The sequence below is a fragment of the Meles meles genome, chromosome X (assembly GCF_922984935.1).
Source record: "Meles meles chromosome X, mMelMel3.1 paternal haplotype, whole genome shotgun sequence".
Taxonomy (NCBI): domain Eukaryota; kingdom Metazoa; phylum Chordata; class Mammalia; order Carnivora; family Mustelidae; genus Meles; species Meles meles.
Window position 1 is genome coordinate 41701323 of NC_060087.1, and position 13981 is coordinate 41715303.

Below are 13981 nucleotides of genomic sequence, written 5' to 3' on the forward strand. Positions count from 1 at the left end.
CATTTCCCCTCACTTTTTGTTGCCCTCAAAGTCAGTACTGACTTATATGTCAATTTGCATGTCTGACTGCTCCTTTGCCATAGGCATTGCTCTAACCGGAGGTGAGGGTTTAACCTCAATCCCCCTCTACTTCACCCCCAACCAATTTGATTGATTTTGGGATTAACACTGAAAACCTTCCCTGATTGGTTTGTCACACATCACTGGTTACCAGTTACGGGCTGTGATCACCCAAGCCATTGTGACAGTGTGTCTAGTGCACCTGGTCCTGTGACCGTGGTCCTGAGAGAGCCAAAGGACTTGGTTTCTCAGTTCTGGTGGCCAGTGCAGTGCCAGCCCTCTAGTAGCACAATATTAACAGTTGGTGTGCAGTGGATTTGAACTTGCTCAGTAAGTTTGGGATTGTTTCTGTTTTTCTGACCTTGTATGTAAGGCTTACATGCCTTTTATTGTAATGAAAACCTGGGATAAAGGTTATTTTTCCTCCTAATAAACTCTGACGATCACTTTAAATTGGGTAGATGTTATAAATGTACTAGGGGTACATGTGAGCAAAAATCTCAATGTGGAAGCAACTCACAGCAGCAGATGAGACATATTGGAAACTGCTATTTTTGAAAATTGTGTTTCTATCTGGAGAATTGTGTATTTCATAGTAAAAGCTATTCTTATTGATTTACTTTATTCTTAAGAAGTCTTATTTGCAAATGGTATTTTATTTTAAAAAGATTCATATTTTGTACATATATCTCTTTTTATTCTTAAAATGCCAAGCCTGCTTATTTGGGTAATTGAAATTGTTGAATATATGTACATAAATTAAAAAGAACATGTACTGCTAATTTAAAAAAAAAAACTTACTGGAACTGGGGCTTTTTTCCCTTAAAAGGCATAAAACATTTTAATTTAGGAAGGACTACAACCATTAAAATCTGTCAAGATAATATCACCAAATAGGCCACCCAGGCTGAAACCTTCCAGTGAGGTCTGTATCAGACAAACAGTGGGTTGAGAGATTAAGGTGGGGGTGATGTTAGGAGAGTGATAATTCATTTGTAGACTTCTGATTTTCAATATCCTTTTTTTCATTAAAATGTTTCTTGGGGTGCCTGGGTGGCTCAGTCTGTGAGCCAGCTTGATCTCAGCTCAGGTCTTGATCTCTAAAGAGTCATGAGTTCAAGCCCTTCATCCTGCTGTGTGTGGAGCCTACTTTAAAAGAATTAAAATTAAAATAAATATTTATATATGTGTTTTATATTATAATATTTATAAATATTATAAATAATAAATATTTCTTGTAGTTTAGACCAGAGGTTGACAAGCTATGGCCTACAAGTCAGATCTAGCCTGCCACCTGTTTCTGCATGGCCTGTGAGCTAGGAATGGTTTTTACATTTTTAAATAGTTAAAAAATGAAGAATAATATTTCATGATATGAAAATTATACAAAATTCAAATTTCAGTATAATAAAGTTTTATTGGAACAGAGCCATCCTCATTTGTTTATGTACTGTCTGTGACTGCTTTCATGCTACAAAGGCAGATTTGAGTAGTTGCAACAGAGACCATATGGTTCATAAAGCCAAAAATATTTGCTAGCTGGTCCTTTCCAGAAAAAGTTTACTGAACCCTGATTTAAACTTCCTTCCCAGCCTGGCCTTTCTATACAAGATAAGTCCTACTCAGGAGGTTTGATATCCCTAAATAATTTGTTAACAAGTCTATATATTGAAGAGGGTAAGCCTGCTTCCTGGCAATAGAGGTAACTGTGGTTGACATGGAAATACTTCTCTGAGTGGCAGGAGCCTACCCAGACAAATCTGTATTTTCTTCTTTTTTCTTTAATGCATTTTAAGGGCTTTGGAAAAGAGTTGACCTCCAGATTCCTCATCTGGTCACAGGGATCTCATGAGTCACATGACATGTCTTTCTTTGTAAAAACAAGCTTTGAAATGACACATACATACACACACAATCACTGAGATGGAGGTAGTTGTCTTTTAGAACGTACACAAAAGTTCATCCAGTCCATCTTCTGGTATCTCTCTCTTTTTTTTTTTAATGAATTTTATTTATTTGACAGAGAGCGAGAGAGACAGTGAGAGAGGGAACACAAGCAGGGGGAGTGGGAAAAGTGAGAAGCTGAACAGGGAACCCAAAGCAGACTCCATCCCAACACCCTGGGATCATGACCTGAGTGGAAGGCAGATGCTTAACGACTGAGCCACACAGGCGCTTCTGGTATCTCTTTTTTCAAGATAAAGATTTGTTGGGGATGAGGAGAAGCAGTAAAATATGTAGGCTATGTCCTTTTTCTTATTTTTTTGTTTACTCAGTTTCTAGATAGATATTTATGGCTTTAGTCACTGGACTACTGAAATATGGTAGAGAAGAAAGATATGAGAGGTGAACAGACTTGAAGGGAAGTTTGTTTCCACAACATTGCATCGAAGCAGTGTGATGGATAAATTTTGTAGAGAATTTGGCTTCAACATGGAGTTTAGTATTGTTTTTCCCAAAGCAGAGCTAATCAGCTCAAGAAACATATTTATAGCATTCATGATTTCTGTTGAAGGAAGACTTTAGGAGGTTCTTTGCCCCCATGGGCAGGATTTGACCCTTAAGGATATAAGAAGAATTCTGCTCTGGTCTGACTGGTGACCTAACTCAAATGTCTGTCTCTGTTCGGGGCTCTGGAGGGTATTTTCCTGAAAGCCTAAGGGAGCTGGACTTACAGATGTTTCTTTACTTAAGGATTACTTCCAAATACCATCAGGAATTTATCCACCCTGATTTTATCTCAGTCCTTCTTGAACCTGTTTATATTTTCATTCTGTTCCACTTCTTGAGCTGATGAGTTCTCTAAGTTCCCTAAGCATTGCTCAAAGTCCTGCTTTCTTTTTGATAAAATTGCCTTTAGGTTTCAGGGAGTGCCCCTTTGTTACTTTTACTCTGTGAGTAGGTTAATAAACTCAAGTCAATCATTTCTACACTCTTCTTGAGTCTTATTTCAGCTTCATCCTTTTAGAGCAAGATTTCTCAACCTTGGCAATATTGACAGTTTGGACCAGATACATCAGTGCATTGTAAGAGACTATCCTGTGGGCTGTAGAAATGGTTAGCAGCCTTTCTAACCTCTAACCCCGTAGATACCAGTAACACTCTCCTTCCCAGTCGTGACAATCAAAAATGTCTCTAGATATCACCACGTGTCCCTTGGAGGGTGAAATTGCCTTCAGTTGAGAACCACTGCTGTAGATACTTGTCTTTCCCAAACTGCAAAGTTTTGTGCTTTTTGACTACCTTTATGATATGGAGACTTCTCTATCCAGTTGATTGTGTCATGCTTTTCTGGATTTTTTCCCCAGCTCTGGTTAATGCCCATGATGAATGGCAGTGACAGCTATTTTTATAGCTTCAGTGTTTCTGGTCAGCTGCATCATTTGCAGGTGGCATGAGGGACAAATACCTTGAAAACGTAGAAGTATTTTTTTCTAATGATAAGTGCCCTATTTGTGTACTGGAGAAATGTGAACAATGGAAAAATTTGGAAAGAATGGTTTTTATCATCCCAAAATCCATCACTTTAATGGTACTAATGTTAACTAATATTAGTAAATTGGCTTATTGCCGTCATCTGTTTTCTATATATTTTATTTCATGTAATCTCACTGTAAAACTAATTTTAGGCTGTTTTTTCCACTTAACATGTTAACATAAAATTTTCCCCTTATACCACGTTTAAGTGATTAAATGAAATATGACATTAATATGCTTTATTCCTCTTTGGTTTCATAGCCAGGTTTCAGTTATTATTTTATTATGGAGTTTCAATGGACATTTTTTTTTTTTTCTTAAAGATTTTATTTATTTATTTGACACAGAGAGATCACAAGTAGGCAGAGAGGCAGGCAGAGAGAGAGAGGAGGAAGCAGGCTCCCCGCGGAGCAGAGAGCCCGATGCGGGGCTCGATCCCAGGACCCTGAGATCATGACCTGAGCCGAAGGCAGCGGCTTAACCCACTGAGCCACCCAGGCACCCCTCAATGGACATTTTTGTCCATAATTATTTTCTGTGTTTTGGATTGTTTTTCAAAGATGAATGTTGGAAGGAGAATTCCTGGGTCAAAGGGTGTGACTATGTTTAAAGCAGAGCCTTGGATTATGTTTTAAACTGCTGCATGTCCCCAGAGAGGGCAGTGAAAAGGAGCTCCTTGCACTGACCATACATTTCAAAAGTCTGTCTCTTGGGCATATAGAAGGAAAGGGCTGTGTTTAAGTTAATCACTTTTCCTTGCCAACCTGCTCTTCTGTGGGAATATTAATGGGGAGTCAAGTAGCCACCAAACCACAGACTTAGATTCCAGTCCCAAATAATCCCAGTTGGGTTAACTTCCAGACAGTGCTCCTTTAACAGGGAGTTTCACCCAAAGAAGGCATTTACTTTATACATTTGTATTTTGCCTGGCTTACAGTCACTGTTAAAATAAATCAGCATGCTGTTAATCATTTTGGTTGAGATTATGGCAGGAATAAGATCTGAAAACTGCCCTCAAATTACTGTTCCCAAGGGTGCAAGTTGAGGGCTGGTGCACATTTCATTTCTGCCAAAACAAAGGAATACTCAGTGTGGGAGGTAAGGAAGAAAAGGATGCCTTTATAAAGTCTCTACCCTGAGCAGAGGATTAGAAAATAAACAGCTGAATAATATATCCAAATATAAGGTGCATCATGAAGTTACTCCAAGATTACACTGTACTTACTTATTTATGGTTTTGCTTAACAAAAAATTTTATTCTGAAGTACTTTGAAAAGTATACCACTTAGTAAAGATTTACGTATTGCCTTGAGTAGTATGGGTGCCTAGAAGCAGAACCTAGACAGTATTTGAACGTATGTGATTTATTGAAGGGATGCTCTCAGGAGAAACTGATAAGGGAGTGAGGACAAGAGTGTAGGGAAGAAGGAGCTAAAGTAAAGATGTGGTCTTAGAAAAGTCTAGCCTCACGTCCCATCCATGTTGATGCAGAAGTTGGGTATTCATCCTTTCTGATGGCTGAGTAATCTTGGAACACTGCATCAAAAAGTAATGGTTTGTTTTATTTAACATAACACAATAAAAACATTAATTGATTAATTAATTAATTAATTTTTAAAAGTCTAACCTTATCATGTTTGAGGAGAGTAGGGGGAGAATGTAGAACTAGTTGCTGGCCCCCACCGGGAGGGAGACTGGGGGAGTATAAGCTCCCTGACAGGACCCCTGTGCTTAGTGAGAGGGATAGCTGTGAACCATTAGCAGCAAACCAGCAGTAGCTGGGAGGTGGGTGTGTTAGCTAGGTAAAGCTAGGTACAACCATAGCATCTATTATTCTTTGGAATGTCAACTTTGTGCAGGACACTGCTAAGACTTGGGAGTAAAAGATGAATGTGATATTGTCCCAGCTTTTAAGATATTTGTGGTATAGTGGCAGGGCTGACCATGTAAAGAATATTTACAGTGTAAGCGAGGGGCTTTTTACACCGACAAAATCATGCACAGAGACTCAGAAAACAAAGGAGTGAGTAATTGTGAGAGAGGGATACCTGGAGAGCTTCATTGAGGGGATCTAACAAATAGGTAGGACCAGGTTAGGGGAAAATGGGCTGATCAGGGTTAACAAAGAAGGAACTGTAGACAGAGGGAAGAGCTCCTGACGAAGGCCACCAAGTATGAAGTAAGAGGTGTTCATGGAATCTCACTGGGCCTAGTATATGCTGGAGGTAGGGGAACAGCAGCTGATGTGGCCTGACAGATTAGAACCAGAATACTGTGGGACTCCAAGGTCACGCTGAGAAGGCTGGCCTTAGAAGGGGCAGCATTCCTGCTGTCATCCACCCAGCCTGCCTAAGTTTTCAGGGTCAACTTGGAGTACCCATTCCAGATATACCTGCCAGCTCTGCCCTCTGGTGGCCATGTGGCTCCAAGCATGTCCCTTAAATATTTCTGAACCCCAATTTTCTCATCTGTAAAATGGCTGATGGATGATGGTGATATTTATAGGACTTTTGTAATTAGAAATAATAAAGACAGATCTAAAGATGTACTATTATTGTGCTGCATTTGCTGTTCTTTGTAATTTTCGTTCAGTGATTAAAACAGCAGCGCTATCACAGAAATGAACAGAGAGATCAATGCACTGTAACAGCTCAAACCCAAAAATTTTGCTTGCTTTGTTTTCCTTTTCGAAATCATTGACTATCCATTCTTATTTCCCAGGACTGGTGTTACTGGTGTTAGTTAATCTGTTTCCGAGACTCTTTATTGATAATGCAAGAGTTTTTTGTTTCCATCATTCATAAAATGTGATTGTTACTGTAATAGTTTAAAAACATAAAATTTTGCAGCTTCTTAAAAATGTGTACCTCCCTTGATCATGAACAGTTTGATAACCAACTTCTAAAGAACAGAATATTATAGACAATGGAAATTACTATATTGTACACCTGAAACGAATATATCATTGTATGTTAACTAGAATTAAAATTAAAACATAAATAAGAATATTAATCAATCAACTAATTAATTAATGAAAAGAAAATGGGGATACTGTTTTAGCCAAAGTTCCTAAGACCAGAACTTCAGATGAGAGGAATATCTATATCATAAGAAGTCATGGGTCTCCTGAAACTCAGGGAAGTGAGGAGAGAGGGTAAGGTCCATGCTCAGTTGGCTTTCCTCACTGAGAGTTTTTGGAGGATATAACTATTTCTTTTATGCTGTCTTCGATCCCAGTACGAGGTAATGTTCAGAAAACACAGAATTTTTCTATTGCTAACTCTTCTTGACTCTGCCCCAAAATTCTCATGGGTTGTTACAATAACTTTTAAAGGTCTTTTTAAGCTTCATTAAGGTATAATTTACATACTATAAAATTCATTTAAGTATACAATTCACTGAGTTTTAGTGTATTTACATCACTGTATTTACCATCAGTAGTGTCCAATTTTAGAACATTTATGTCACCACCCCCCAAAAAAAAGCTTCGTGCTCATTTGTAGTCAGTCTGCATTCCCACTCCGAATCCTAGGCAACCACTGCTCTAGACATTTTGTATAAATGGAATTACACAATAAGTGATCTTGTATTTATGACTTCTTTCACTGAGCATGTTTTGCTAAGTTTTTTACATGTTTTATGTATGTTTTTCATGTTACAGCATGTATTAATAGTTTATTCCTTTTTACTGCTGAGTAGTATTCCATGGTATGGATGTACCACAGATTGTTTAACCATTCACCTGTTAGAAGACATCTGAGTTGTTTCCAGTTGGGGCCATAATGAATAAAGCTGCTATAACATTTGTGTACAGGATTTTGTGTGAATGTAAATTTTCATTTCTCTGGGCTAAATGCCCACGAATGCAGTTCCTAGGTCCTATGGTAGTGGCATTTTTTTTTTTTTTAGACTCCAGAATCTCTCTACTATTTTTATTTCTTGAAGTGAAGCATGGTACATAATAGACTTAACTTTACAAAGTTTAGGAATCCTACATTCTGTTATTCATTATATGCAACATTTAATAATGTTCATCAGTACAGGGGTTGATGAACATTATTAAATGGGGCATGTTTAATTTTTAAAGAAATAGCCAAATTGTTTTTTAGATTAGCTGTACTATTTTACATTCCCACCACCAATGTATGAGTGATATCGTTTCTTCACATCTTCACCATTTGAATTATCATTTTTTTTTTAGTGCAGCAATTACGGTTTTAATTTGCATTTCCCTAATGACTCATGATACCGAGTATCTTTTCATGTGCTTATTTACCATTCATACTGCTTTTTGATGAAATATCTGTTCAAGTCTTTTAGACATTTAGATATTCTCCAACCATTTTCTTAAAAGATTTATTATTTATTTGAGAGAAAGAGCAGGAGAAGGAGCAGAGGGAAAGAATCTCAAGCAGACTCTCCACTGAGCCCAGAGTCCAGTGTGGGGCTCAACCTCATGACCCTGAGATCATGACCTGAGCTGGAATCAAGAATCAAATGCTTAACCAACTGAGCCTCCCAGGCACCCATTTTTAGCAGAATCATTTGTTCCCTGACTGTTGAGTTTTGAGAGTTCTTTACATATTCTAGATACAAGTCCATTGCTGGATGTGTGGTTTATAAAGATTTTGTCCTGTTCTGTGGCTTCTTTTTGTATCTTCTCAACAGTCTTTTGTAGAACTAGTTGTTTTTTGTTTTTATTTTTGTTTTTTTCATTTTGATGCAGATGAAGTTTTCTTTGACAGATCATGCTTTTGGTGTCAAGTCAAAGAACTCTTTGCTTAGCCCTTGATCCTGAAGATTTTCTCCTGTGTTTTTCTAAAAGTTTTATAGTTTTACGTTTAAGTCCATGAGCCATTTTGAGTTAACTTTTGTATAAGGTATGAGACTTGGGTTGAGGTTCTTTTTTTTTCTTTTCCTTTCTTTCTGTCTGTCTGTCTCTTTTTTACTATCGTGCCAGTACCATTTATTGAAAAGTCTATCTTTCCTCTGTTGAATTACTTTTCTACCTTCATCAGAAATCTGTCAGGCATATTTGTGGACTATATTTACTTTTAATAATGCAAAAATATATTAAGTTGTGGTTGGCAGAATGTCTATGCCCTAATCCCTGGAACCTATGAATATGATAGGTTACATGGCAAAGGAGAATTAGGGCTGCTAATCAGATGACTTTAATAAAACAGGGACATTATCCTGGATTTTCTGGGTGAACCTGAAGTAATCACAAGGGTAGTTAAAAGTGGAAGAAGGAGGCAGAAGAGAGGGTCAGAGAGTGAGGTGTGATGACAGAAGCAAGGTCAGAGACATGCAGTATTGCTGGCTTTAAAGATTGAGGAAGATGGCCAAGATCTAAGGAATGTGAGTGGCTTCTAGAAGATAGAAAAGGCAAGGAAATGGATTCTCTACTCTGGCCTCCAGAAAGGAATGCAATCCTGCTGATATCTTGATTTTAGCCCAGTGATACTCGTAACACAATAATAAATTTGTGTTGTTTTAAACTACTGAGTTTGTGGTAACTTGTTACTGCAACAATAAAATACTAATAAATATGTATTTTAGAAAAGCTCCCATTGGTATCAGAATTTTAAATGCTTGGGCATAGCATTTCTCTCTAAAGTTTACATATATAGAACATCCCAATAATATCAGAAAAATGAGGTGCTACTCAATAGGGAATAAGTGCATTCAATAGGAAATAATTAGAAAAATATTACTTTTATTTTGTTTTAATTTCTGTATTCACCGTGACTTTAAATTACACATTACTTTTTGATGGATTTTTATATATAATACTTTTTTAATATTTTGTTACTGTTGTTGGTTTTGTTTGCACTTTAGAAGAGTCTTTGAATGTCTTAAGTTTTGCACTAAGGAGTCAGATGTAGCCCCCAAAATTTATATGATAGGAGGATAACATTCTATTTAAAGAAATAGCCTTCAGAACGCCTGGGTAACTCAGTCGGTTAAACGTTCAACTCTTGATTTCAGCTCAGGTCATGATCCCAGGGTTGGGAGATCAAGCCCTATGTCAGGCTCTGCATGGGCATGGAACCTACTTAAGATTCTCTCTCTCCTTCTGTCCATTTCTTCTCCCTCCCTCTAAAAAGAAATAAAACAAGCTTATAAAAAATAGTCTTTAACTTTCACAGTATATACAAACAATGAATCATTATGTTGTGCAAATGAAACAAATTTAGTGTTATATATCAGTTATATCTCAATTTTTAAAAATATTCAGTTGACTTTAACAGTAGGTCAGATAGAATTTTGATCAATGATTTTGATACTTTGCTAATCCTTTTAGTTTTTTTAAAGAACAACTCCTCAGCTCCTATTGAGATATAATTTATACACCATACAATCCAGTCATTTAAAATATACATCATGATTCTTTTTTTTAAAGATTTTATTTATTTATTTGACAGATAGAGATCACAAGTAGGGAGAGAGGCAGGCAGAGAGAGAGAGAGGAGGAAGCAGGCTCCCCGCCAAGCAGAGAGCCCGATGCGGGGCTCCATCCCAGGAGCCTGGGATCATGACCTGAGCGAAAGGCAGAGGCTTTAACCCACTGAGTCACCCAGGCGCCCTACATCATGATTCTTAATATATTTAGCTGATAATGTGCAACAAGCCCTGTAGAGCACTTAGAATATCTTATCTTACTACCTTCTGACTTCACTCTTTCTGATGAAAAGTCAACTGTTAATCTTATTGGAGTTACTGAGTCAGCTTTCCCTTGCTACTTTTAGGATTTTCTCCTTGTCTGGCTTTCAGCAGTTTTACTGTGATCTACCTCTTTGTGGATCTCTTTGCAGACAGTTGTGGTAGTCATGGTAGTATAAATTACTTAGAGTTTGTTGAGCTTCCTGAATGTGCAAATTAATTTTTTTTTCAGTAAATTTGGGGAGTTTTCAGCCATAATTTTTTAAAGATTTACTTATATTGTATAATTCTTTTTCGTAAGTATTTATTTATTTATTTGACAGCAAGAGAGAGAGAGAGAGAGAGAGCGCACACACAAGCAGGGGGAGCAGCAGGGGGAGAGGGAGAAGCAGTCACCCCCTGAGCAGAGAGCCTGACATCCTCTATCCCAGGACCCTTGGATCATGACCTGAACTGAAGGCAGATGCTTAACCAACTAAGCCACCCAGGCACCCCAAGAGTTATTTATTTTGGAGAGGTGGGGAGTGCAGAGGGACAGAGAGAATCTCAAATGCTGAGCTCAGAGCCTGATGCCAGGCTTGATCTCACAACCCTGAGATCATGACCTGAGCCGAAATCATGAGTTGGACATTTAACTGACTGAGTCACCCAGGTGCCCCAGCCATAATTTTTTTGAATATTTTTTTCTGCTCCTTTCTCCTTTCCTTCTGGTACTCCCATATATGTTAGTGCACTTAATGGTGTCGCATATTTCTCTGAGGTCTTGTTCATTTTTCTTCATCTTTTTTCTCTTCCGTTCTTTGGCTTGAATCGTCTCTTTTGATCTATTTCAAGTTCACTGATTATTTTTCCAGTTCAAATTTACTGTTGGGCCCCTTTAGTGAATTTTTTCATTTCAGTTATTGTACTTTCAATGCCAGAATTACCAGTTGGTTCTTTTTTATACTTTCTACCTCTTTATTGATATTCTTACCTTCCTTCTTTTTTTACGTTCCTTTTTTTAAAAGATTTTATTTGTTTATTTATTTGACAGGGGGCAGGGAGAGCACAAGCAAGGCGAGTGGCGGACAGAGGGAGAGGGAGAGGCAGTGCTGAACAGAGAGCCCAATGCGGGGCTTGATCCCAGGACCCTAGATCATGACCTGAGTCAAAGGCAGACGCTAACCGACGGAGCCACCCAGGCACCCCCTTCCTTTATTTCTTTAATCATGGTTTTTTAAAGTTCTTTGAACATGTTTGTATGGCTAATTTGAAGTCTTTACCTGTCGAATCTGTTATCTGGTTGCTCTCACAGTTTTTTTTCTGGTGTGTAGACCATACTTTCCTGTTTCTTTGTATGTCTCATAGTTTTTTGTTTGAAATTGGACATTGTAGGTAATATAATGCAACAACACTGGGTACTGGCAAACGCACACCCCCTGCCCAGGGCACTTTATTGTTAAATTCTTATTTATTTCTTTAATGACTGGCTGGATTATTTTCCTAAAGTCTGTTTACTCCCCACCTTTTTTTTTGAGGGAGGGAGGAGACGGGGGCAGAGGAAGAGAAAGAAAATCTTAAGCAGGCTCCATGCCCAGCAGAGAGCCCTGACACTGGGCTCAGTCTCACTACCCTGAGATCATGACCTGAGCCAAAATCAAGAGTCAGACACTTAACCTCCCGAGCCTCCCAGGTGACCCTAATCACTCCCCACCTTTGCCCTGCAGTGTAAGTCTTAATGTTGTCTCTTAAGGGTGCATCCTTTGGTATGCCCCAGTCACCCTGGGATGACATTGGTTGGCAGGGTTCTTTTTGACTTCCCCTCACCACACCACATTGCTAAGCTGAAATGGCTAATTGCTCTGTTATTTTTAATAATACCCTGGGACATAAATTGTTCTACAAACTGATCCAATCAAACTAGAACTCTTTTGAGAAGGGATAGTTCCTGAGATCAGTATTTGAGATTTTTTTTCTGACTCCAGGATTGTTCTTCCCAGCTGTCTCTTTCCCTGGTTCTCCACCATGCTAACCAGCCTAGGCTCGAACTTCTCCACACTTAGTTGCAAATGGGGAGAGATTTCAAGCCCTCTGTTCTATGGTCTGCTTCTCCCCCTGGGCAAAGTCTCTGAACCACAGCTCTAGGGTAGAGTGTGGGGACAACGATGTACTTCCCTGTGAGTGGCAGCCCCCCAGGTCTCCTAGGTTTGCCTCTCTATATAACCTCTATAGAACCCCCACTTGATGAGCTGGAGTCAGGGCCATTGGAACCTCAGTATTCTTGGTGGCACCACACCCAAGGTATAGCCTCCACCCCAGGAGTGGGGGCCATCTGGAAGAAGAAAGGCCCAACCTCTCAGCTGCTCTTGTCTGGAACTTAACCTCAACAACAGGTGGCTGGGGCAGGATGAAAAATGCTGACGTCTTGCTCCTCCCAGGAAGAAAGCCTTACACTTGGGAGCTGGGGGAAAGGGGCATCTGTGTTCTTGGCTGCACCAGTCTCATGAAATCTGTGCTGGGAGAGGGTAAAGGAAGTAGTTCTAGGTCCAAATACCACAAATTCTTTCTGAGTTTCAATAGGTTTTCTTGAATAAATGCTTCTTCATTTGCTCTGTGTCCTTAGAGCCATTTCTAGAGACTTTAAATGAATAGCTTTTTGTTTCTTTTTAAAGTAATTTTCACCAGCTTCACTGGGGAGTGGGTTGGTGAAGCTCTTCACGTTGTCATGCCAGAAGGGGAACTTTCTCTATTAACTTTTTTTTAAAGATTTTATTTATTTATTTGACAGACAGAGATCACAAGTAGGCAGAGAGGCAGGCAGAGAGAGGAAGGGAAGCAGGCTCCCTGCTGAGCAGAGAGCCTGATGCGGGGCTCGATCCCAGGACCCTGGGATCATGACCTGAGCTGAAGGCAGAGGCTTTACCCCACTGAGCCACCCAGGCACCCCTCTCTATTAACTTTTTAACATAGTTTTGTTTATGTTACCCATAATTACTCACAGTGGCCTTGTACTAGGGTTTCTATCTCCTTGGTAGATTTTGAGTGGCTCAAAGACAGTAGCTCTGACCTTTATTCCTTGTGAAATCATGATTGCCTCTAAAAGCATTTTGTATACTGTGGCACATAGAAGAATGTCAATTACTGATTGTATCACTGTATTTTCTAGTTCATTTCTTCAGTACTTGCTTTGTACCTTACAATGCCTTCCATTTTTCTTAAACACTAGTGCTGGTGTGTTCCCAGAAAAGTTGTGCCTTTATCTGCTGTTGGCCACACGTACACAAGGAAGGGCACTTAAGTTTTTAAGTTTTAGTCAAACCCATTGTACATTTAGGAGCTTTCTTTTTTAAGTGCTGATGATCACTCTTTTTTTAAAGTTTTATTTATTTATTTGAAAGAGAGAGCACATGTGAGCAGGGGAAGGGGCAGCAGGGGAGGGAGAAGAGGGAAAGAATCCTAAGCAGACTGTGGCCTGAGTGCACAGCCCTGCGCAGGGCTCAATCTCAGGACCCTGAGGTCATGATTTGAGCTGAAACCAAGAGTCAGATGCTTAACTGACTGAGCCCCCCAGGTACCCCTATAGGAGCTTTCTTATAACATTCCTTGTGGCATATATATAGATATAATTTTAAATTAGGCTAGTTGTTTGGGGGATGGGGCGGGGAGAAAGAAAGGGGGAAAAGACAGACAGAAAAGCAGTATGGTTATGTCCTTAAAGGTGGGACATGCCTCACTTGTTCTTTCTTCAGTCAAGTGTATCTTGTGCCTTTTGACCTTGACCTGTGAGAGCTCTGCTTTG

At 39.1% G+C, this 13981-nt stretch overlaps 1 protein-coding gene across 7 annotated transcripts in view; it reads left to right on the plus strand.

Moving 5' to 3' along the window:
* JADE3 (jade family PHD finger 3) overlaps window positions 1-13981 on the plus strand; it is a 135537-nt gene that overhangs the window by 56893 nt on the left and 64663 nt on the right. For 2 of the 7 annotated variants that reach the window (XM_045996434.1, XM_045996439.1), the window contains exon 1: window positions 2079-2117. The exons of the other annotated variants lie outside the window; for them this stretch is intronic. The gene's annotated coding sequence lies outside the window, so the exon portion shown is untranslated. Of the gene's footprint in view, window positions 1-2078; window positions 2118-13981 lie in introns of those variants that run through there. 7 annotated transcript variants of the gene reach the window in all.